Below are 24990 nucleotides of genomic sequence, written 5' to 3' on the forward strand. Positions count from 1 at the left end.
AAAATTAGAACTACAAAGAAAAATGTGTAATGAGAGCACACTTCTTTGGTAACTAAATGACACGATCAAGAGTTTAAAACATCATGGAATGTTTTCCAGAAAGCCCCATAGGGTAATACAATTATATTCCTTTTAGGTTGCCGTGGTTATTTTTTCAATCAATTGATTCTGCTTTCATTCTGCATATTATGGGGAGAGTTATTAATTTCTAGTATTATCTGTCATGACAAGCAATGAGACAAGCAGATAGAGATTTTCTATTTTGTTATTCACCCACATCAAGATTCCCTATCTTTTATAGGAAAAGATGTTCTGTGGTAGACATCCCTCTGCTTTAACAAAAGACATTAGTAAGGAATTTTAAACAATCCAAGATCCATGATTTCTGCTGCTGTGCTAAAACCCATTTTTCAAGAAACCAATAGCATAGTTTGTTTCACTTTTATATAGTGTGTGCTAATTTTCTGTATGCCCATTATCCCTTCTTATTTGTTATTAAACTTCACCCTACCATTGTTTTCTTTTTGAGTCACTTCAGTTTCAGAAGTTTGTTTATATAAAATGTAGATGCTGAACATAGATTAAAATATCTTTTTTTGTTTTACATTTCTATCATGAAGCAGGCTGCGGGCACTGTCCCACTGTATTTAGTATTCTGTTCACCCATGACTTCTTCCTCCACCCACAATATTCCTCAGTACTCTTTTGTATAGAAATTAAGTCCCATATTGGACACACACCCTTATAGTGCTTTTCCTTCAGTTGACCTAATGGCTAAGATCAACTGTAATTAAACCTCTGAGACATAATAATACATCAATGGAGGATTATATCCTGCTCTTTTTCTATCTTTAAATACAAAGGGGGTAAATTCTGGCTCCATTGAAGTAAATGTCAAAATTCCCATTGACTTCTGTGAAGCCAGGATTTGACCTTAAGATACTGTGACCTGAATTGCCACTCTTACTACTACTACTACTACTACTACTAAAATTAGTAGGGAGGGGACACCCTTAAAAGATGGCTTTAGCTTCCCTTTGGCACTCAGGTTGATCCTGGAATTGCTTCTAAAACTATGTCCCCCTTCATAGAAAAGAAATGAATAAAGCAGAATCTCAACAAGCTTGTTGTGACCTGCCCCTTCCTGGGCACATACGTTCTTTTACACCAGTGTCTCTGGGTTACTAGTACAGCCCTCCCCTCAAGCTTCCTCTCAGGACACTGTCCTGTGAATATTGGATGGTCTTGGCTATTTTTCCTAACTCCATTTTGAGAACCACGCAGATCTTTTAAAAAACCCAACTGATTGACTATGCCTCCAATTTCTGGCTCTGAGAAAACACCAAACTTCTATTTAACCAGAGTAAACATAATAGTGCTTGGTAACCCTTCTACTTCATACTCCAAGAGGGAGAGCCTAATCTTATCAGAGTCCAGTAGTAGTTCCTTTCCTGATAACATCTGGTACCATCTCTGATCCGGCTCCCTCTTTCCTCAAGGGGCAACACTTCAAATTCAACCCTTTCAGAATCTTAGCTGAGAAGTGGGATGGACAGGGCCAGCTCCAGGCACCAGTGCAGGAAGCAGGTGCTTGGGGTGGCCAATGGAAAGAAGCGGCACATCTGGGTCTTCAGCGGCAATTCGGCAGCGGGTCCATCAGTACCTGTCTTCCTCTTTGAGCAGCTGCTGAAGTGCCGCCAAAGAGGAAGAGAGGGAGCGGCACGATTGAGCTGCCACCGATCGGCTTTCTCTCCCCCCCCAACTCCACCCCCCCTGCTTCACTGCTTGGGGCAGAAAAAAAGATGGAGCCTGCCCTGGGGGTGGAGCTTCCCCCCAGGAATCCAAGTGTGTCTGTGCACCCATTGGCATAGGCTCTTTAGGTCTTCATTGAACAATATATCTGGTTATCATGAAATTTTGCTTAATATTTATCCTGTAATAACATCTCATATTAAACAATTTCAAGTTAACATAGTCACTCCTCCACAGAGCAACTGAGTTATCTGTGCAAAATATTTTCCCGATCTCTTTTTTCACATCAGGGCACACAACCCTGATAGAGAAGGAGGCAAGGCCATGGCCCATTCCCTCCACTGATCCACACAATGATCCCCATCCACTGAGAAGAGTGGACTGCACCACCCTAAAGGACATTTATGATTGCACAGCCTTTCTGCACACTGAACAGTTCAGGAGAGCACAATCCTTTCCCAGCCACCTCCTGGAGTTCTGTGATTTCTCTGAGCTGACATAGTTTTCATGCAAAGTGTGTTACCCTAATGCTAAATGGACACAAATCAGGCATCAAGAATTATAACATTAAAAAACCAGTAGGAGAACACTTCAGTCTCCTTGGACACTCAATAACAGACTTAAAAGTGGCAATTCTTCAACAAAAAAACTTCAAAAACAAAAACAGACTCCAACAAGAAACTGCAGAACTGGAATTAATTTGCAAACTGTTCACCATCAAATTAAGCCTGAATAAAGACTGGGAGTGGATGGGTCACTACAAAAAGTAGTTTCCCTCTGCTGATATTCACACCTTGTTGTCAGCTATTTGAAATGGGCCACCTTGATTGCATTGGCTTCAGTAGCACTACAAAAATGATTTTTCCCTCCCTTGGTATTCACCCCTTCTTGTCAACTGTTGAGAATAGGCCACTTTCACCTTAATTAAATTGGCTCATTATCACTGACCCCCACTTGGTAAGGCAACTCCCATCTTTTCATGTGCTGTGTATTTATACCTGCCTACTGTATTTTCCACTCTATGCATCTGATGAAGTGGGTTTTAGCCCATGAAAGCTTATGCCCAAATACATTTGTTACTCTCTAAGGTGCCACAAGGACTCCTCATTGTTTTTGCTGATACAGACTAACACGGCTGCTACTCTGAAACCTGTCACCATGCAAGTCTTGTTCAAGTATATCTGAATCTTCTGAAGCCCTTTTTCTCAACTGATGAGTCTAAGTGCATTGTCAGTTTCTTCTCTCTCACATACACGTGCACACACACACACACATTATGGGGGTATTCACCCATGAAAGCTCATGCTCCAAAACATCTGTTAGTCTATAAGGTGCCACAAGACTCTTTGCTGCTTTTACAGATCCAGACTAACATGGCTACCCCTCTGATACTTGACACACATTATCATTGTTAGCACTGATACATGTTGTTTACTCTTACTTTTATGGTAGATATATGGGGGCTGTGAAAAGTTTTGACTTTATATCAGGGGTCGGCAACCTTTCAGAAGTGTTGTGCCGAATTTTCATTTATTCACTCTAAATTAAGGTTTCGCGTGCCAGTGATACATTTTAACATTTTTAGAAGGTCTCTTTCTATAAGTCTATAATATATAACTAAACTATTGTTGTATGTAAAGTAAATAAGGTTTTTTTAAATGTTTAAGAAGCTTCATTTAAAATTAAATTAAAATGCAGAGCCCACCCAGACCAGTGGCCTGGACCCGGGCAGTGTGAGTGCCACTGAAAATCAGCTTGCGTGCCGCCTTCGGCACGCGTGCCATAGGTTGCCTACCCCTGCTTTATATAATGAACCTACATTATGCATCAACCTACAAAGGATGGGACTGCTCTGAAGCATGACAATTTTTTTTGTTTGGTTACATACAGTCTGGTGTAAATAGACTTAATAGACTAATCCCTTATTTGATCAAATGGTAATAGAAAGTATCCATACAGCTTGACTTTTTCCAAGCTGAAGCTTAGGTTATGCTGCGCAGATCAGAGGACTCAGGAATCTTTAGGCTCTAAGGGCTTGGCTACACTGGAGAGTTGCAGCGCTGGGAGTTTACAGCGCTGGTCATCCAGCTGTGTAGGAACAGCGCTGGTGTGTGGCCACACTGACAGCTACCAGCGCTGCAGTGTGGCCACACTCGCAGCATTTGCAGCGCTGTATTGAGAGGTGCATTGTGGGCAGCTATCCCACAGAGCACCTCGTCCCATTTTGCCGCTGTGGGTTGTGGGAAGGGGATGGAAGGGTGCGGGTCATTCCGCTTCCTGTCCCAACGCCCCGTGGTGCATCGCTTCACATCCCAGCAGTCACAGTTGTTCCGGCCACGTTTGGCGCCATTGTGAGTCTCTTGCTGTGTTTTACTCTCTGTGTGAAGCGCGATTTCTGAGGGAAATGGAGCCCGAGCTGCTGAGGACTGTGCTGATGACTGTCGCCAGCACATCACGTTTGGCAGTTGAGCTCTTCCTTCAGCTCCAAAGTGACAGTGAGGAGTCCAACGATGATATCGAGTCGCCTGACGCGTGTGACACTAAATTGCTTGTGGCATTCACGGAAATGCTCAGCACCGTGGAACGCCACTTTTGGGCTTGTGAAACAAGCACTGAGTGGTGGGATCACATCGTCATGGAAGTCTGGGACGACGAGCAGTGGCTGCAGAACTTTCGCATGAGAAAAGCCACTTTCATGGGACTGTGTGCTTAGCTCGCCCCCACCCTGCGGCGCAAGGACACAAGATTGAGAGCTGCCCTGACCGTGGAAAAGCAAGTGACTATTGCAGTCTGGAAGCTGGCAACTCCAGACAGCTACCGGTCGGTCGGGAACCAGTTTGGAGTGGGAAAGTCGATCGTTGGAATAGTTTTGATGCAAGTTTGCAGAGCCATTAATCGCGTCCTGCTAAGAAGAACCGTGACTCTGGGGAACGTGCAGGACATTGTGGATGGCTTTGCACAAATGGGTTTCCCTAACTGTGGAGGGGCGATAGATGGGACGCATATTCCTATTCTGGCACCCCCCCCCACCTAGCATCAGAGTACATTAATCGGAAGGGGTATTTCTCTATGGTTCTCCAGGCGCTTGTGGATCACTGTGGGCGTTTCATTGACATTTACACAGGCTGGCCTGGAAAGGTGCATGATGCATGCATCTTTCGGAACAGTGGCCTGTTCAGGAAGATGCAGGCAGGGGCTTTTTTCCCAGACAGGAAGATCACAGTAGGGGACGTCGAAATGCCCATTGTGATCCTTGGAGACCCCGCTTACCCATTACTGCCTTGGCTCATGAAACCCTATACAGGGAAGCTTGACAGGAGCAAGGACCAGTTCAACTACAGGCTGAGCCGGTGCCGAATGACTGTGGAGTGTGCTTTTGGCCGTTTAAAAGTGCGCTGGAGGTCTCTGTATGGGAAGCTAGACTTGGGGGAAAGCAGCATCCCCGCGGTTATATCCGCTTGCTGTACCCTCCATAATATTTGTGAAGGAAAGGGTGAAACATTCAGTCAGGCATGGACCACCGAGGTTCAAGTCCTGGAGGCTGAATTTGCACAGCCAGAGAGCAGGGCTACTAGAGAGGCCCAGCACAGGGCTACAAGGATTAGGGATGACTTGAGGGAGGAATTTGAGGCTGAAAGCCAACAGTAATGTTTGCTGCCTTGCACAGGAGTGAAGTGCAGTGGTTACACTGTTAGTAGGGTTCAATTTTCCCTAAAATGATTTGCAGTGCCTGTTTCTTTACTGGGCTACGGTATCTTTCACTATCTGCAATAATAAAGACTGTTTTCAAAGCCAAGAATTGTTTTATTGAAAAGAAAATAACTTCCTTGACAGACACACAACATTTTGGGAACCTAAAAGGGCAGGGGGGTGGTTTGGTGAACTGTACAATCACAAGTTTGCATATGTCCTGTCTGGAGTGCTGTGCAATGGCTGCTGCACTTCAGGGTGCATATACTGCATGGTGATGGGGGTTGAGTGCAGAGGGTAAGGGTCGTAGTTCTCAGGGCTGGTTGGTGAATGTACAGGTGTTGGAGGCAGCTGGTGGTGGTAAGAACCTGGATGCTGGGGAAGGGGGTTTTGAGCTGACATTGGGGCACAAGGGAAAAAGCTTTGAGATGGGGGGGCGGTGGGGTAGCACGGTAGTGCTCTGCCTGCATGGCTACGAGTGACTGGATAGAGTCCGCTTGGCGCACCAGGATGCTTAGCAGCTGCTTTGTGCTTTACCTCCTGGCCACTGCGTTTCTCTGGCGGATCCTGCTTTCCCTTTCTCTCCAGTCCTGCAGGTTTTTACTCTGCTAGAGAGAGTGATCAATAACTGTTTTCAGCATGTCTTCCTTGGTTTTTCGCGGCTTCTTCCTGAGATTTTGTAGCCTCTGTGCAGTGGTGGAGACAGGCAGTCCAGCAGTCAAGGTCGCTTTTGGAAAGGCAAAAATGGCAACAGTTAACAGGGGTAGCATTGTTCATAATCTCATCCAGACAGTAATTCCCACACACTGAAGGAGTTTACAGACTTCACTTTAGCATACTTTTCCCAAACCAAACAGAGCACACATAACCCAACAGGAGCCACGAAATGGTGAGTAAGGGGGACGGATTGCTTCAGGGCTGTGCAGGAGTTTCTGTGTGTTGGGGACAGCAAACAGCTACAGGGGGCATCTGCACTGAACAGTCTCCCAACATTTTCCACAGGAGTTAATCCTGGAAGATATCTCGCTGCTGCGGGTCACCAGGGAAGAGCGGGAAGGTCTTCTACAGCAATGCGGATTCCGCCCTGGCCCCTATGCAGCTTGCCTGTGTGCAGCAATGGTCCCCCCCACCCCTCACAGCACAGTGGCGTGGATGCGTTAGCCTGACTGGGACAAGGACCACAATGGCTCTCCCTATAAACTTGTGCAGGCGCATTGCCCACACTCTGGCTGAAACTTTTGAGGAGATTACTGCAGCCGATTACCGCGACGTGATAGACCACATCAATGGGCTATTCCACATCTAGGCATGCATGCATGCAGCCTTAACCCCCCCTCCTCTCCCGAAACATTTCCATGCTGAAAATAAAAGCCGCTTACCGGTAACCTGCTCCTCTGCTTGTCCTTCACCAAGTGCTGGCTGCTGCGATTGGCTACCTTCCTCCTGGCTTGAGAAGGGCTCCTGGCTGCATGCCTCCTGGGACTCTGGGGTGTCTTCCCCCATCCCAGTAGCTTCACTCTCGGTTTCCTCCACCCCCCGCTCCTCCTCCTCCTCCTCCTCCTCCTGCTCCTGTCCCCCACCCAGCTCAGAAGTGTCCATCGTGGTCGTCGGATTGGCGGTGGGGTCACCCCCAAGTATCGCGTCCATCTCCCTGTAAAAACGGCATGTCGTGGGGGCAGCGCCGGAGCGGCAGTTTCCCTCGCGGGCTTTGTAATAGGCACTCCGCAGCTCCTTTACTTTAACCCTGCATTGCAGCACGTCCCGGTCATGGCCCCTTTCCAGCATGTCCTTTGATACCTGGGCAAAGGTATCATAATTCTTACGGCTAGAGTGCAGCTGTGCCTGCACAGCTTCCTCCCCTCAAACACTAATGAGGTCCAGCAACTCGCCATTGCTCCATGCTGGGGCTCGTTTGCCGTGTGGAGGCATGGTCACCTGGAAAGATTCACTGATTGCACTCCACACCTGGCTGCAGCAAACAGGAAGGGGATTTTTAAAATTCCCGGGGCATTTAAAGGGCTGAGGCCAGGGCAGTAGAGTGCAAACTGATGAGCAGAGTGGCTGAACAGGAATTCTGGGATATCTCCTAATACCCTGGAGGCCAATAACAGCGCTGGTGTGTGTGGTGGTGATTCAGTGCTGCAATCGCTACACCCCAACCAGACCAGGTGTACTGCCAGCGCTGCAGCCAGGGAGTTGCAGCGCTGGATGTGCCTTGCAGGTGTGGACAGTTACTACGTTGCGGCGCTGGAAAGCCTCCACCAGCGCTGCAACTCTCAAGTGTAGCCAAGCCCTAAGAAATAACTGAATTAATAGCAGTAAAAAAACAAACTTTACAGTCACCTCACACATCCTTTCATGATTTTTATCTGGTCACCATCTCTTCTCTTCCCTTGTAAGATACACACCTTGGGGGAAAGAAGGCTGGGGAGGGAGGGAGTAGTAAAGATTCCTGTGTGTTTTCTAGTCATTCTTTCTTTTCTCAGTCTTTATTTGTTGTTCTAGCCCCAGAGTCGACATATAGGTAGACAAATCTGTCATATTGTTACTGAATCCCTAGAGGCAGAACATAAGAACCGAGAAACACCAAGCAAGAAAGAATAAATGAGACTCTTTTCTTGCTCAAGGTCTTGGGTCAAATCAAGTTTTTAATCTTCTTGACATTCTTGGTATAAACCAAGAAATCCACATTTAGTTCCCCTTTAAATCAAGAGCAACTAAGTGATTCTCACCAGGGTATGGACTTCTTGATCAGGGGAGCTAGTTTACTTTAGTCTCCTTGTTTCTTTCCCATATTTTACTAATGAGATTTTGTTCACTTTTTTAGAAAGATATGAAAAAAGAGAACTGGACTTTGAAAGATAATGATCTATACTTGCTAAATTCTTCCTATCATTACTGATACACTACTGCCATGATGACAGTAGTGCACTTCAGTAAGACCCAGACAGGTGAACAGAGTACACAGTGATGTCAGGACACTGAAGTACTTTTCAAGTTTAACTATTAATAAAAGAAATGCTTATGTGTTAAAGGATGATGGTTTTTCACTTTAGTCAAACTGTGGTTTTGCAAATGTGCAGGCAGGCAGTACTTATTATCCTCCTACACATTTTCTTCCTTTTATTTTGTATTGTCGTTTCTTAACTATAGGGTTCTACAAAATGGTAAGAAAACAAACTAGGAAAGTAGTTTTGTTGTGTGAAGCAGAGGTATAATTGATCTCACATTTGGGACCAAATTTTGGCTTCAGATCTGCATGTGGGACTCCCATCAGAAACAACAGCAGTCGGATATCCTTGGATGTATAGGCAGAGGAATATCGAATAGGACTAAGGATGTGGTGTATACTAGTGTGGCCATTATTGAATATTGAAATATACCTGTGTATACTAGTGAGGCCATTATTGAAATATTTTGTCCAGTTCTAGTGTCCACACTTCAAAAAAGATGTTGGAAAATTACAAAAGGTTTCAGAGAAGAGTTATCAGAATGATTCAATATCTGGGAAATTTGCTTTGTAATGAGAATCTGAAGAAACTCTTTCTATAGAGTTTATCCAAGAGATAGTTAAGAAGTGACATGGGAAAGAGTAATAGTAAATGGCTGTTTAATACAGCAGAAAATTGAATAATGAGATCTTATGATTGGAAGCTAAAACTAGATAGTTTCAGGCTAGAAATATAGTGCAAACCTTTAACAGTGAGGTAATTAACTGCTGGAAAAACTTCCTTCAGGATATCATGAGTTTTCTAGCCTTTAAAACAAGAATGGATATCTTTCTAAAAGATGTGCTATAGCTGTAATAGAAGTTGTGAGCTTGATAAAGAAATAACTGGGTGAGATTCTGTGGCCTGTGTTATGCAGGAAATTAGACTAGATTATCATAGTGATCCCTTCTGGCCTTAAGATCTATTACATACATTTGGCTCAAAAGCCAGAATATAGCCCTCAGAAATGGGCTATTGTTTTTTGTATAGAGTGTAACAAAACATTAAACTGAGTTACTTCTGGATGATATTTTAATACCCAATGCTCACTAAAAAGGAGAGAGAAAGAGAGATTACTAATCTAATTGCTTCCTATACACATTCAGCTGCCATTTTGCCACCTTTTTGCCTCTGGTTTGTGATTCTTTTTTCTTTTTAAATGTTTTGGGGGGTGGGGGCACAGAAACAAATGCAGATTGTGAGCTAGAGAGGCCTCTCATTCTCTCATTTTGTCTTCTGTGTTGATGAAAGAGGTACTTGATAACAGTGTTGGAAACTGAGAGTCAGATCTATCTTTGTTTCCTTGTTCCCTCATATGATACTTATTTAAGGAACCCCTTCTCCTTGATTGGATGGTTTGCACTTAAATATATTTGAGTTGGAGAGATAGCAACAGACTTACTTCCTCCCGTTACATATGGAGCCCTGTTATGATCTGTAAAAGCAGCAAAGAGTCCTGTGGCACCTTATAGACTAACAGACGCATTGGAGTATGAGCTTTCGTGGGTGAATACCCACTTCGTCGGATGCATGTAGTGGAAATTTCCAGGGGCAGCCGACGAAGTGGGTATTCACCCACGAAAGCTCATGCTCCAAAGCGTCTGTTCAGGGGCGGCTCTAGAAAATAGGCTGCCCCAGGCAGCGCGGTGTGCTGCGCCGCCCTTCCTCGGTCCCGCGGCGGGTCCCCTCTTCCCGCGGCTCCGGTTGAGCTCCCGCGGCAGGTCCCGGGACGAGCGGACCTGCCGCAGGCATGACTGCGGGAGCTCCACCGGAGCCGCGGGAACAGCGGACCTCCCGCGGGCACGGCTGCGGACGGTTCGCGGGTCCGGCGGCTCCGCTTGAGCTGCCGCAGTCATGCCTGCGGGAGGTCCAGCCGAGCCGCGGGACGAGCGCCCCCTCCGCAGTCATGCCTGCGGCAGGTCCGCTCGTCCGCGGCTCCGGTGGACCTCCCGCAGGCATGACTGCGGCAGGTCCACCGGCCCAGCCTGCCGCCCCCTAGATTTGGCCGCCCTAGGCAACAGCTTGGTTTGCTGGTGCCTAAAGCCGCCCCTGCGTCTGTTAGTCTATAAGGTGCCACAGGACTCTTTGCTGTTTTTACAGATCCAGACTAACACAGCTACCCCTCTGATACTGTTATGATTTGTCTGTTTAAACTACTTTTGGTGCAGTCCCTGAAGCCTTTTCTCAGTTTGTACCACTCATTGACTTCAATAAAGTTGCTCCTGCTTACACTCAGCTGAATTTGAATGTATCGAGACTTCATATATTGATTAAAACTTTCAAGACACCTAAATCCATACTTGGGTATTTAAATCCATATTTAGATACCTAGCTTTAAAACGACAGCTGTTGTGGTTTTTTTTGTTTTTTATTGGCGAGGGGGGAGAACCAGGTAGTCATTTGTTCTTAGAAGAATAGTAGCTGGAAAGTTAGATGCAGAAAACTTCTTTAGCTCAGCCAGGGCCTATTTCTCCATCTTTGAAGAGGACTAAAAAGACTAGTTCTGAGAAATCATTTAAAATCTTTTGGTCTGGGACCTGATACACATCAGGTTTTGTGGTGTCTGTACTTTGGTAATAAGATTGCAGTGGAAGGACATTTTGCTGTTTCTTGCATTGCCTATCTCTCCGAATTGTGCCTACCTTCTCAAAATAGGTTAAGTGTTTTGCATGAATTCTCGCTTGCTTTATATGTATGGCTAGACACGCTAAGAAATGATGCCTATAAAGTATCTTTCCCTCTTTCTGAGGCGATAGGATTATGCCGTTATATCCTTCTGTCAGTATTTGATTGATGATAATGCTGGGATGTCCATTGCCTCTGTTTGGTTGTGCACCTACATAGTATGGAAGTGGCGCATAGTTTTGTTTGTTTGTTTTTGTTTAGACAGTTAGCTGTTCTTCAGTGAAGAAAAATTTGGACTGAACATGTTGCTGTAAGGCAAAAAAAAAAAAAGAAAAGAAAAAAGATTGATTGGGTGGATATAAAGCAATTGAAGAGATGTGTGTCCTCATGTGTGTAATAGGTTGTGCCAGGAGCTGGGGTTAGGGTGAGGAGATGCAAGGGAGGAGAATGGAAACATATATTTTGTAGCAGGTTTTCTCTGCTGTTATCTGTCTTTTTTTGCAATATCAACATGAGCTGAAAGACCTCCCGATGAAGTAAAAACTACCTGGATAGAATATCTATTGGTTTCAGAATGTACTTTTATTTGCTTTACTCAAAATATATTTTTAAATGAAATATATGTCATTCACGTGAAACTGAAGCTGCCTTAATACCAACAATGACATATTATGAGATGTCATTAGAATGCTGAACATTGATGGAGATTTTTAATTGGTTATCAGTTGTCTGGGACCAAAGGTATAATGCCTTGCTACTGAGTATCATGCAGTTTGGGGCATACTGAGCTTTCAGATGAGAAAACACTGTCTGCTCTTTGTGGGTACTAAAAGTTCATGGAACATTTTGTATGAGTAAAGGGTTGCACCCGGGTTCTTGGCCAAAATTTGCTCTCCTCTCTGCCCATCTATTTTGCTGCATGCTGTACCTTGCCTTGGCAATTGCCTTCCATCTCATAGGTGGCTGCGTTTCAGTAGTGCTATACATAAAGTAAAAGCTGTGTTATCTGGCACTTTATCAACCCAAAAGCTCTATTAACCGGCATTTCTGATATCTCCCAATATAAATCTTCAGTCTAGTAACCGGGACTAGTATACTGCCCAGGAGGTTATGTAATTGCACATTCTTCACTCTACTTTTATGCAAAAGAGGCAGAAGATAAGTAAACAAGCTATCAGGGATTTACTCAAAAAAGCAGCTTCTAGGGTATGTCACAGGGTCATTACAGATTCAGCCCAATCTCATACACCTTCTACATCTACAATGATAATTAAAGTTGATAATGATGACCCTGAGGCACTGCAAGATCCTGAAGTGCCTTCTGAATCATCAAAGAAAGATTAAATTATATTCAGTATAGTTTTAGTATTAGGTGTATTTTTAGTGATCTGGGCATACACCATGCTCTGCCCATAGTGTCATAAGACAACCTACTGTATAGAAAACTTTATCTGTATACACCTAAGTGCTCCAAGAAACCAGCCACTCTGCAGTGCAGTACTAGTACTGGATTGGCGAGTACCTATACTACTTTATTCATTTTATTGTATTCTAATTCTTTGAAATTTGGTATTCATTGGTAAGTATAATGCTTAGTTAACTGGAATTTTTGACTAACGAGCACCCCTCATTCCCCCAAAATGACACGTAACAAAGCACTTATTGTATATGACTTGTGAAGTACTTTGGGATATTTGTGGATAAACGGTTTTATGTAAATGTAAATAATTATTAAATTACTTGCTTACAGTATAAATTTCACTTCATATGAACATTAATACATTTTAGACCATCCATTTCAAGGGGATTATTGCAGTTCTACAGTCAGTACAAGACCCTTGGACTTTGGATTTATAGTTCTACCCAAGGCATGGCAATAATAACCTAGCAATACATAATTTGTTCTCTGTCCATTATGGTTAGGATCAAGGGCAATTAAAATAAATAATTTGGAGATGAAGATGAAGGAAATGGGACAACAGGATAGAAAGAACTGAAGGCAAGTTGGCAGGTACTATATATAGATGACTTGATTTTGGTAAACTATTCAAAGTGTATAGCTAAAAAAGAGCAATGTATCAAAATGGGTATGAACCAGACATGTTGCAGGAATGCCTGCCTTACTGTCAAAAAGATCTCTTCAGAGCGTTCAAGAATAGAGCTGTGCAAATAATTAATTTTTAAGTTCAAACCAAAAATTAAAAAAAAATTGGTTTGGATCAAAGCAAAATGAAAACGTTTTAATTTCTTGGTGAAACAAACAAAAAAAAACAAGAAAGAAAAGTTTTGATTTTGGGTATCATTAACCACTTTTTTTTAATTAAAAGCAAAGGAAACTTGGAAACACCATTCACAAAACAGAAGGAGGAGGCAGCAGCAATCCCTTTAAAGCCAGGATCAAGGACTTGAATCTAAGGTCATGTCTACACTACTGCATGGGGTCAATCTAAGATACGCAACTTCAGCTATGTGAATAGCGTAGCTGAAGCTGACATCTTAGATCTACTCACGGTGGTGTCTTCACTGCAGGAAGTCAACAGCTGATGCTCTCCCGTCGACTGCACCTGCACTGCTCGTTCTGGTGGAGTGCCGGAGTTGACGGGAGCACGCTAAGTGGTTGATTTATCGTGTCTATACTAGACACTATAAATCGACCCCTGCTGGATCACTGCCCGACGATGTGGCCAGTAGTGTAGACAACCCCTAGGTCTTCCACGGGCTAGGTAAGTGCCCTAACCACTAGGCTATTGACTACTCTGGGGTGAGGCTCTTTCACTGTCCTGTTGAAGCTATTCATAAGGCCAGAAAGAACGTGTGTGAAAATGATTCTCTAGCCCAGTGTTTAGGGTACTCTGCTCTAAACATTGACTATTGGGTATAAGGGGGCCATCTTCTCCTTTTTCAGTTTTTGTGAAGCAGCTTTGTGAATCTAGCCTTTTTATTAGACAAAAAAGCAATTTTTTCCAGCAAATAAACAATTTGTCTGAAAAACACAGCTATCTCAATTCAAGAGAACTCTAGAAGAGATCTCTACACATCATGGTTTGAAGATTAAGATACATGCCTTGCCCTATAGCTAGCTAATTTGCATTCCTCATCATTAGAAGCACGTTGTCAGTTCTCAAAATTCTTGATAAAAGATAACCTCAGAATTGATTTCTTTCTTGACTGGCTCTCTTGTCCTTCTGCATCCTCATAGACTGTAGCAAGAGATAGGAAATCAGGTTTGTAGTCATAAGTCCCAGCTACATGATTTTCTTTGCATTCTTCCATTCTCGTTTTCCTTGCTTGGCTCCTGCACTCCCACACAGGAGCTGTCATTTGCTCAGTATGACTGAACTCACTCAGCAATCAGCACACAACGATGCCTTTTTATGTGCAATGATAAAATAGTGTCATGCATTTTGGATTTTTTTCCACATTATTGCTACTTTTACCAAGAAAATTTTGTGTAACTGCTTGCTAACTTGTAAACTATAGTATTGATGCACTGTATTATAGCATTTTGACTATAATGGGGCAGTATTGTCCATAGATGATATTGAGATTCTTTTTGATCATTTAAAATACTCTTTGATCTTCACCAGAATGCTCAGAGAGCCTCGTGAATATAGGACTGCCCTCTTTGTATCTTTTAATGTTGAAAACTACAACAGCTTTTTAAAAATGTATAATCTTATCTTATAGCTTTTTAAAGTATGAAATGTTAATATTTAATAGGTGATTTTCCTCTGATGGGCAATTTCTCAAACAGTTTTTTCCAGATGCCCACATTATTTTCCTTTCCTTCAGTCACCCTGAAATGGGCCTTCATCCTACATTCTTTATGCATTCAAAACTCCCAGTCAGTTTTGACTGCACAAGGAATAAAGCATCAGACTTTGTGTAGATTCATGTTGATTTGAGGCCAAAGTTATGTGGCAAGCTGGATTTAACCTTCAGCTCTTCTGACACATCTCTCATTTCTGTAATATAGAAGGTGGTTTTCATACTCAACATTTTTATTGGATGAAACTCATAGACTGTACTAGGATAAAAGGGAATATTTCTGCCCGGTTGGCAAACTGGTAAAATGCAAATTTCAGACCATTCCCTCTGTTAAAATTTCTACTGATTGACTAGTTCAAATATTTATCCTACTAGGGCATCCATCCTGACTTCTTAGCCTTTCTGTTTATTTTTAATTTATTTTATGATCTCTTGTGTTCCTTTTGCTGCATCTGTAAAATTTCAATTACACAGATCCTAATGGAGTATTTTATCTGATTTGCTCAATTAGTTGGCACAATTAAAGCTTCAGAAATCCTTAAGCAATTTATTAAAAATAAGCTTTACTTGTGTTTTACCAAATTAACTCTGCAAGCCAGCAGCACAAAAGCTTCCTGAACTGTCAATATCACTAAGGTACAGCTTTACATTCCCTTTTATTCAAGGCAAACACTTAACAAGGAGCTAGTCCAGTCTAACTGAAATTCTCCAAAACAGCAGTCATCACAAACTCAGTTTTAGAGATGGATCATTTTAAGGGGATCATTAAGTATGCTGCTCTGTGACTGTGATTAATATGAGATGCAGATGGAAACCAGCATTTGGAATTAAAGGAAAAGTTTATTCTTGTATACATTATAGTGGGGCTCTGCTGTAGTTAAGGTTAAGAAGCCTTCTCTGTTTGGAGGATGACTTTTCTAGGTGCTCTAAAATCTGCATATTTACTTAGATTGCCTTGAAATGGGAGTAAAGGTATGGCTGGGGGTTGTTCCCAAGATACAGACTCCTAACAAAAAACAAAAACAAAAACAAAAAAAAAACAACAAAGCAGCATTTCTTAAATTTGACATATTCTATCAACAATTTTTGTGCAGACTTGGGGGTCAGTATTGTTCTAAATCAGTGTTTTCCCAAACTTGGGATGCTGCTTGTTTAGGGAAAGCCCCTGGCGGGCCAGGCCGGTTTGTTTACCTGCCGCATCTGCAGGACTGGCCGATCACGGCTCCCACTGGCCGCGGTTTGCTGCTCCAGGCCAATGGGAGCTGCTGGAAGCAGAGGCCAGCACAGGCAGTGTAGACAAAGCCTTGAGCGGTAGAAGAAGATCTAACTTTCTAACCCTAATGATGCTAATTACCATAGGTCACTTAGTCATTCAAGATATTGATGCATGCTTTGAAAGTCTGTGTGCTTCTTTAACATGAGGGCAGCAAGGAGAAGAAAGGGCCATGACATATAGTAAGTGTTTTGAAAACTGTTTAATGAGGTACTCTGCATAAAAATGAGCTTCTGACTTTGAAACCTGCAACATCTAAAGTCTAGAGGCTATGGACTGAATTGATTCTTAACCCTTCATCATGCCGTTACTTAGGATAAATGATTAAAAGTCATATGAAACAGAAGGTTGCTGAAGTCAAAAGGATTAACGCCTCCCTGGCATAGCAAGAGAGGAGCACCGCAGGGTTAGTCTGAAAATGTAATGAGAACACAATTATGTTTGTTTTATACTATTTTCCATCCAGGTTAATTTGTTATAATGAGAATATGGAACGAGGAAATTAATGCCATGTAAATCTGACCTTTTTCACATTCAGTGTTTTGATTGACCATGTACCTTTTCTTAACAAGCTATTGAAACTGTATACAAAAGGGACTAGAAATGGTCAGTGAAACAAATTATGGATCTTTGAAAAGGTCATCAGAGTATGGCTTACTATTAGTTTTCACAGGAACGTCTAGGGTATGAATATTTAAGTACCTTTCTGAAGACAAAGATGATCATGATATGAACAAAAATATGCACGACATGTATCCATCCTCCATGGATCAAAGAGATAAATGAATTCTACTTTTTTCAGTTGTCTGAAATATTTTGTCCTTAAGATGTTGTCTTCAGGACAGGTTCCTGTGACCTGCATCAATTTGTAAATTTGAATATGCATGTAACTAATCCAACACTACCAAACTGCCTGCATGACCCTTCAATTTGGTACAAGACTGAAGATTTATTAAATCTGAGCAGTTTAAATTTACAACTGAGCACAATAATAGACTATTAGCCAATTGTTTTATATGATACCACAATAAAACAGCTACATTAATACATAAATTGCCAAACACAGTGAAAATATTGATAAATATTAGATATTTCCATTAGTTGACTTGATAGTAAAATTGTCCTTTTTGTTGATATTAGTGAAGAAATGTATATTTTAATGACCAGTATGAATGTATTAAGGACAATGAAAATTTATTAATTTTACTAAAAGTGATTGTTTCCATTCATATTGGTTTGATTTGAAATATGATTTTTTTTTAGAAAAAGCAAAAAGATCCTCCAAGTAATACCACTTATAGTTTTGCTTAAATATGAATCTATTCAAGAGAGTATATGTCTAAACTGAAAATAAACTAATTCCCATTATATGGTGCAATGGGAAAAATAAATGTTTAAAACACTTTAAAGAGAAGCCTCATACTTCTACACACGTTTTGTGTGAATATCTGTTTGGTTTTTTTTTTTCAAAAGAAATTTTTTAACATTAAGTCCAGGCATTTTGCCTAGTTTTCTACTTTAAGATGTATGTATATTTTAATCCCTGCCCATGAGAGGCTCTGACCCTTTGTCCATTGTAATAGCATATAAGAGAAAGCAATACTCTAACTCCCTCTTTCCCTCCCCAAGAACACCAAGTTAATGCATGTTTCTTGCATGATACACCCGAAATACTAAACATAACCGTCTAATAAGTTATTGAGATCCTATAAGACTTTGAATTCAATAATGGCTGATGGAAGATGAACATGTGCCACTGGGTACAGTTTAAAATGTCAAAAAATTAAATGTGAACCTGAACAACTGGATGCATCATCTCAAATGCTAAATCATAAATTGCCTTTCATAGCTATTTTTCCTCTAAGGGCAAAATTCTCCTTAGTGCAGTTGGTGTACTTGGGACACAGGTCTTATGCTGGAATTTCACCATGAAGTCCAAATCCTGAAGGTCTCAGTTGTTACCTAATGATTACTGTGGGAGTTTTCCCCAATCTGTTCTATTGTAATTTATTAGTATTGAATGGCAGAAAATTGGCAGGTGTATTGCAGACATGCCAAACCCAAGAAAAAAACAAGAAATTGGGCTTGTTTTTGGCTTAATTGGCTTGTGAGTTGCTTGTTGTCTAGTTTTTGGCTTGTAGCTCATTGCTTGTTTGGCTTGCAGCTTGTTGCTTTTTTTTTTTTCATCAGCTCCAAGCAAGCAGGGGCAAGGGGCAGGGGTAGCAGTGGGAGAGAGTCAGGGGTGCACAACAGCCCACCACAGTCCCAGACTGCACACTGGGGGGATCTAGTCACATAGAGTATTGGGGTTCTCAGCGACTGGGTAGTTTGAGCCTTGTTTTGAAATGGGATTAGCTTGATTTTTGGCTTATTGTGAAAGTGGGGGGTGGGGAGGTCTTTAATGCATGAAAGTTGGCAACTGTGGTGTTATTATTATTATTATTATATAATATTTATTAGCAGTAGTATCTACAGGGCAAGTAGGTCAGAGCCCTGTCGTTTTGAGTTCTGAACAAACATAGAAAATGACAGTCCCCAAAAGCTTACTGGCTAAAATACAAGACATAACAGATATATTAGCGATTTGGGGTGGGAAAGACAAAGTAGCTAAAATTATATAGTTATGTGCAGTTCTTAGACAATCAGGAATAGTAATCACAACTCACTGGCTATCTATCATTATATGCTGCAGTTTACTGTAGGCATTATGGAAATGGTGAGTTTTCAGGAGAGATTTGAAGAAGGATAAGATGGTGACACTACAGATTTTGACGGGGGAGCTTGTTGTTTATACAAATTATCTACTCACCTGAACTGATCATATGGATCAAATAACATAAGTGAAAATACTATGTCAAATATACACCTGATACAGTAGGTATAACATACGCACATACCAGGTAATATAAGATAAGTTTAACATGTATTTATAACTGAATACATGATCATACATGTGAAATAATAGGAAGTGGCCTCTTCCTTTGTACTCTTTTCCTCATATAACAAATATGACATATTGTTTATTATAGAAAATACATCCTTATCACATGGGTGACCTTTGTTTTTACTGTTCTTCTAAGCTGGCAGGCATATCACAGAAAAAAAGTAAACATTCTGATAACTGAGGCCACTGTTTAAAAACGGAAAGGGTTGGTGTGGCTACTGAGAATCAGAATTATATTGGAATAAAGATGCATAATGAGGAAAGACGACAATATTTTGGACAATATATTTAATGCTTAATATACATTTTATTTAGGTTTGGTTTTTATACTATCAGTGATTTGTTTTGTATTTAACTGAAAGCTTTGGATCAAATAACACAATTAAGTTACAATTGGCTAGTTAGTTTTGCTGTAAGCATATCTGTCTTTATTTAAATTGTGTCCAATAATTTTGCATTTGTTTCTAAAGATATGAAGATTATGGGACAAATTCTATACTGATCTACAGCCTACATACGCCAGCTGAAATTAATATGTCAGTGCAGAAGATGAACCTTGTTTCCCCAATACAGGGCTTATTTTTTCCCATTGTGTGAAGTTGAGGAACAGTTGCTGTGTAGTGAGGGGGCATGGTCTCCCAACCTGATGGATGGGGGGGGAGCTGTGACCGACCCCATGGTGGGCAGAACCAGGATACCCATGGCCACCGTGCTGGAAGCAGAAGGGTGGAGCAGGAACAGGAACTATAAAAGGCTGGCCCTCTAGTTCAGTTGGGGCAGAGCTGCCAGAGGAGCAGGACGTTTTTCCCCCGCTGCTGGAGCCTGGACTTGATGGAGGCTGCTCCTGTGCCAGAAACCTGGAAGGACTGCTGAAACTGCCAGACACCGAGGAGCTGTTGGGGCTGCCACTTCCCTTTTACCTGAGTGAGACCAACGACAACCCTGGAACCCAGGTACCCCTGGACTGGGAGTGTGGGAAGAAGCCCAGGGAAGCCAAATAAAGTTGACTGTGTGGCTGATTGCAAGCTGGCCAGAGTGTTGCAGTTGGATTTCCCTGCTGACCCAGTGGCGGACTGTTCTGCCATTGTTAGGGCCCTGGGCTCGGATGCAGTGGAGTGGGAGGGATTGCGTCCCCTACCCTCTGCCATTCCACCATCAGAGGTGGCAGCCTCCCTACTTTTTGGTCAGGAGGCCTGCATTGGTCTGGCCCACACTTGAACTAGGGTGCCAGATGTTTTTCGGATTCTCCCCGCTAGACTACACTGTTGCTCTGCCTGACAGCAGGACAGACCCCTGAACCTAAACTGATTGCTGCCCACCCTGATTGAGGGCCCTGAGCAAACAAACCCCACTGTTAATCTGCCTGGCTGTAGGCCAGAGTCCCATACCGGAATTGATTGCTTCCCTGGGCGAATAGACTCTCTACTGCTCTGCCTGACTGACTGTTGGCCAGAGCCCCTACTGGATTACTGCCCCACCCTGATTGAGTGCCTGGGCAGATAGACTCGTTGCAGCTCTCCCATTGGCCAGAGTCATTAACCATGAGGCACCCTGACTTGACTGAGGGCTCCAGGCCTACACATTTATCACTGCCCGGCCAGACTGCTGGCCTGGACCACTAACTGTGAGCTGATTTTCCTCTGAACTGAAGCACTCCGGAAGTGTCTTAGTGAAGGGAGCATAGTCTCCCGCCCTGACAGAGCGGGAGAGAGCCACGACTGCTTTAGATACTGACACTAGTCAACCAGGATTTCATTTGATATATAGAGAGCCACTATGACTGTTTAGAGAATAAAAGCATTTATCTAAGTAAATATCCAAGCACTGTTGGAATGGGCTAGTGAAATACAGTGGTTAAGAGAGGTATCTGTCCCAGTGGGTCTCTAGGGGAATTAAAATGTCAGCAATAAGCTTCCAGGAAGCTAAATTAACTACTTTGGTAAGGAAACTAGAAAAAAAATCTCCCTGACCCAACCCTCCCTGTGTTAGGGATTCAGAAGTAAAAGCTGTTTCTAACATGGAATATAATAATATATACCTATCCCACAGAATTGTTCTTTGACTTCACTAATGTTTGAAAGGCACTTTGAGCCCTTCAGAGGAAAAATACTGTATATGTGAAAAGTATTATCAGTATTATTACAGACCTCCTGCTCCCTTATGGAGAATAACCTGCATTGGAAAGTGGAAACTCTGCAAGTTTTGACTCTTGGGTTTTACTCAATATTTTTCAGTTAAGAGTGGGGTTTGCTCCTCCTCTCAAAGAAGTGGCAGATATGCTGGAAGACAATTTAAGAGTTAATATTGTACCTCCCACTACACATAGAAATAGTGCTGACTCTTTTATATCGCTTCAGGATCATTTATAATGAAGCACTTACTGGTCTTGTAATACATGTCTCTCTGCATGCCTTGTTCCTGCCTGTATCACAGCACAACAAGGTGTCAGAAGTGACTGAATCCCACCATCGGAGAGAGGACAAAACAAGAAAGTGAGTGAAACTCTTCTTCATTCAGAAGTGGTTGTGATTTCTACCCTGGATTAGCCTCACAACAGGCTGAGCTGAGAGGACTGATATGAAATAGAAAAAAAAAGGAGAACAAACAATTAAAGCTTTGAAAAAAGCTGTGAGGGAAAAAAAGCTGCAGCTAAAGGAAGAGATAGAGGAAAAACTGGAATGGCAGAAAAAATAATCTTTCAAGAGAGGGCTTTGCTGAGAAACTGTCTGTTGGAGCAGCTGCAGGAAGAAGTACCAGTTCCCACAGAAAAAACAAGGGCTGGGATCATCTCTACAGGAACAGTGAGAGAAAAAACAAGCTGGAAGCAAGATAAAGGTGCAGCAGGAAAAGGAACAGAAAGAAAGATTTTATAGAGGAAAAGAAGTTGTCATCAGAGCAAGGAAACTAATATTTCTTTAAAATCGTTCACAAACTCTTTTAATTTTGCTGATAAATTAACCTGGCTGAAAAGGATGGGCAGCTCAAGCACTTTTTTGTTGCCTCAGGAATGTCAACAGTAGTGAGGAGTATTAATTAAATTTTCTTGATATATACCACAGAAGATGAGGTAGATGACACACAGATGACATCAGTACTAACTTTAGATCAGAAGAATGTTTACAAAACTGAACAAAACGTTTGATGTGTATTTCAAGAGAAAGCTTGAACAACCCCAACAGAACATCAAAGTGGAATCTGAGCTTGCACATTTTGAAAAAAAGGGAAGAAACACAAAATAACAAAGCTGAGCATCCCACATGGAAAACTTCGCAGGCTGGTAACAAAGAATATTTCACTGGCTGGATGTAAACCAGAATTTCCTGGCTTGCATTTTTGTCCCACTTTGGATTTTAAAAAATTCCAGCTCATTGGACAGCTTGCAGACTACTTTCCTGAAGTCAGGAGAAACTAGTTTTCTTTCCAAAGGTGAGAAAACTCCCATTGACCTCAGTGGGCCAGGATTTCACCCACAGTCCCCATATGAAACATGGCTAAAGCTGTAACCAAAGTTCTAGTCTTACCCCTGACAAACCAGATGTCATTGGCAAATTGTATGATGGACCTCATGATTAAGGCAAAGAAGGGCTGCCTACTCACTTCAGCATGCTGCTCTGTTCATTTCTATGTCACTTCATGGAATTGCTAATAAAGCTTTTACCATTGTTCTAACCCTACACACCTCTCTGTACTCCTTGCTCTTCTGCATGGCAACTTGACAGAAAGGGGCTTGCCTTCCCATAACCTATGGATCCCTCAAAACCTGCCCAAGGCAAAGGGTATCTGAACAGAGCTCCCTCTTTCTACTACTTCCTAGAAGCCCCCTCTAGACTCTACACCCAGTAATTGTCCCGGGGGGGGGGAAGGATCTAGCTGAGCGTGGCCAGCCCTGGTCTCCTCACTTGCCCCTCAGCTCAGGTATGAAGTCAAGACCCTACATGGAGGCTATATTTCCCCCTTCTACACCCAACCTCTATTTTTCACTCTACAATGAAATCCTGAAAGATACTACATCCCTTTTTAGAATGGGACACCTAATCCCTTTATTTTGAATCATTGATAATTATATTGTATGTTCAGCAGAGAATACAAGGGAATAGGTGCTTGGGCACAGCTAAGATGCAACTGTCATGTTCTTGGATAAGTAACACATGAGCATCACAATCTTATCAGGCACCAGAGGACTAGATACAAAATATAAATTTTATTTCGATTGGAGTTTTAACAGGAAAATAAAGGTTCATCTCTTGTGTTCATGGCTGCTTATCAGTTTTGCCAGCCACATTGCCTCTGTGCATAGCTTTGCATAGAATTAAAGGGGGGTAACATGCAAATATCCATCCACAGAACAATTGGAGTATTCTTTTACATTTATTGAAAAGCTATATCTGAAGCATACAAATGCCAAAATCATTGATGTGTAGGTGTTTGTGCATTATTTTCTTGTACTGCAGATCCAAGCGCAGTACACAAACAAAAGCAAACATCTTTTACACCTATGAATATTGCAAAGACAATACACACAAAATGCTCACCAGTAAGTAGCTGAATCTAAATTGCTGAAGATATATTGGGGAGGAGGGAAATATTATTTACTCAAGTTTGGGTAGAATCAGTCCTTCAAATCCATCAGGAAAGTTTACCAGCCTAGGAACAAAGTCTATTTGCCAGCCCTTTACTGTGATGATGATGATGAAACATCAGATGATGATTTGCTTAGCTGTCAAAAAAACCTTTTGTTGTGGGTGGGAATGTGGATAGAATTCTTCCAGGTGAGATTTGATAATAGATTCTGAGGGTCAAAATTTTCAACAATGAGTTTCTAAAGTTAGGCTCCTGAACCCAATTTTAGGCATATAAACAAGTGGTCTGATTTTTTTAAAAGAAAGCTGTGCACCAAAGAGCTCCCATTGAAGACAATAAAACCTGATGAATGCTCAGCATTTGGAAAAAGCCAGCCTTTATAACTGTTGTTCCTTTTTAAAGAATTTACTTATGTATGATCTCTGTGTTGTATGTGTGGAATAGGTTGTATGTTATTAACGTCTATGTCACTTGGGGGTCAGTCAGTCTATATGTATTTAGCAAAGTGTGCTGTGAATTTCACATGGATGCAGTTGCCTTACACTTCAAAATGTAGATACTGTAATCAGAAAATAAAATAATTGAATCTGCATGTTGTCGTCATATTCCCTATGTCTTCCAAATGTAAGGTATTAAGACATCAATATCTTTTGAGTAATAGTTTAATAAGTAATGGAGAAAAGTAATTGAACACCTTGTTACCCATCCTGGGAACCAGCCCAGGAAAACCACAAACAAAGGTTGAACTAAAGCAACGCTGAGGGTTGATTTATTGCTTCTCTTAGTTGAGCAATTATACTCTCACACACACCACCTTCATGCTGGCAGACTGTGGGTGTTGGTTTCAATTTCGCAGGTGGATGAGGCTGGCCAGGTGACAGCTGCCCAGAAATCGGCCATGAGGCAACGAGAGTCCCCAAAGTTGCTTCGAATTCATGGGAGGGCTCTACTGCTTTTGGTCTGGTCCTGAGTTTAGCGTGCTTTTACATTTCCTTGTTGGTAACCGTCCTGGCCTCCTGCCTTGAGTTTTATACCTTCTTCAAGATAATACCATGGTTCCATAAAAGGCGATATTTGCTTCTTTGTTTCACCATTGGCTGTCACTCACTCTCTCTCACTCATTCCTTACATTAATTGATTACATATTCATAAGCATGAATACAATTGGTAATATAGAGCAATGCAGCCTTAAAAAAGCATCTAACATCATTGGGAGCTTCCACTGCTTGTGGCTTTGTAACAGCATAACCGGAAGTTGTGCAGACTGCACTCAAAAGAGCAAATTGCAGTGTGGGGGGGAAAACCGCATCCAGCTACACACCCTATGTTAGTTATCCATACAAATGTACTGACAAATATTAAATTAC

At 42.0% G+C, this 24990-nt stretch overlaps 1 long non-coding RNA gene across 1 annotated transcript in view; it reads left to right on the plus strand.

The window, feature by feature from the left end:
- LOC120407474 overlaps positions 1 to 22775 on the plus strand; it is a 128382-nt gene extending 105607 nt beyond the window's left edge. The window contains exons 5-8 of the long non-coding RNA XR_005600013.1: positions 12981 to 13068; positions 16414 to 16518; positions 19513 to 19995; positions 21476 to 22775. This is a non-coding gene — a long non-coding RNA (uncharacterized LOC120407474). The remainder of the gene's footprint in view (positions 1 to 12980; positions 13069 to 16413; positions 16519 to 19512; positions 19996 to 21475) is intronic.
- The last annotated feature ends 2215 nt before the right edge of the window (positions 22776 to 24990 follow it).

The sequence above is a fragment of the Mauremys reevesii genome, linkage group 6 (genome assembly GCF_016161935.1).
Source record: "Mauremys reevesii isolate NIE-2019 linkage group 6, ASM1616193v1, whole genome shotgun sequence".
Classification (NCBI taxonomy): domain Eukaryota; kingdom Metazoa; phylum Chordata; order Testudines; family Geoemydidae; genus Mauremys; species Mauremys reevesii.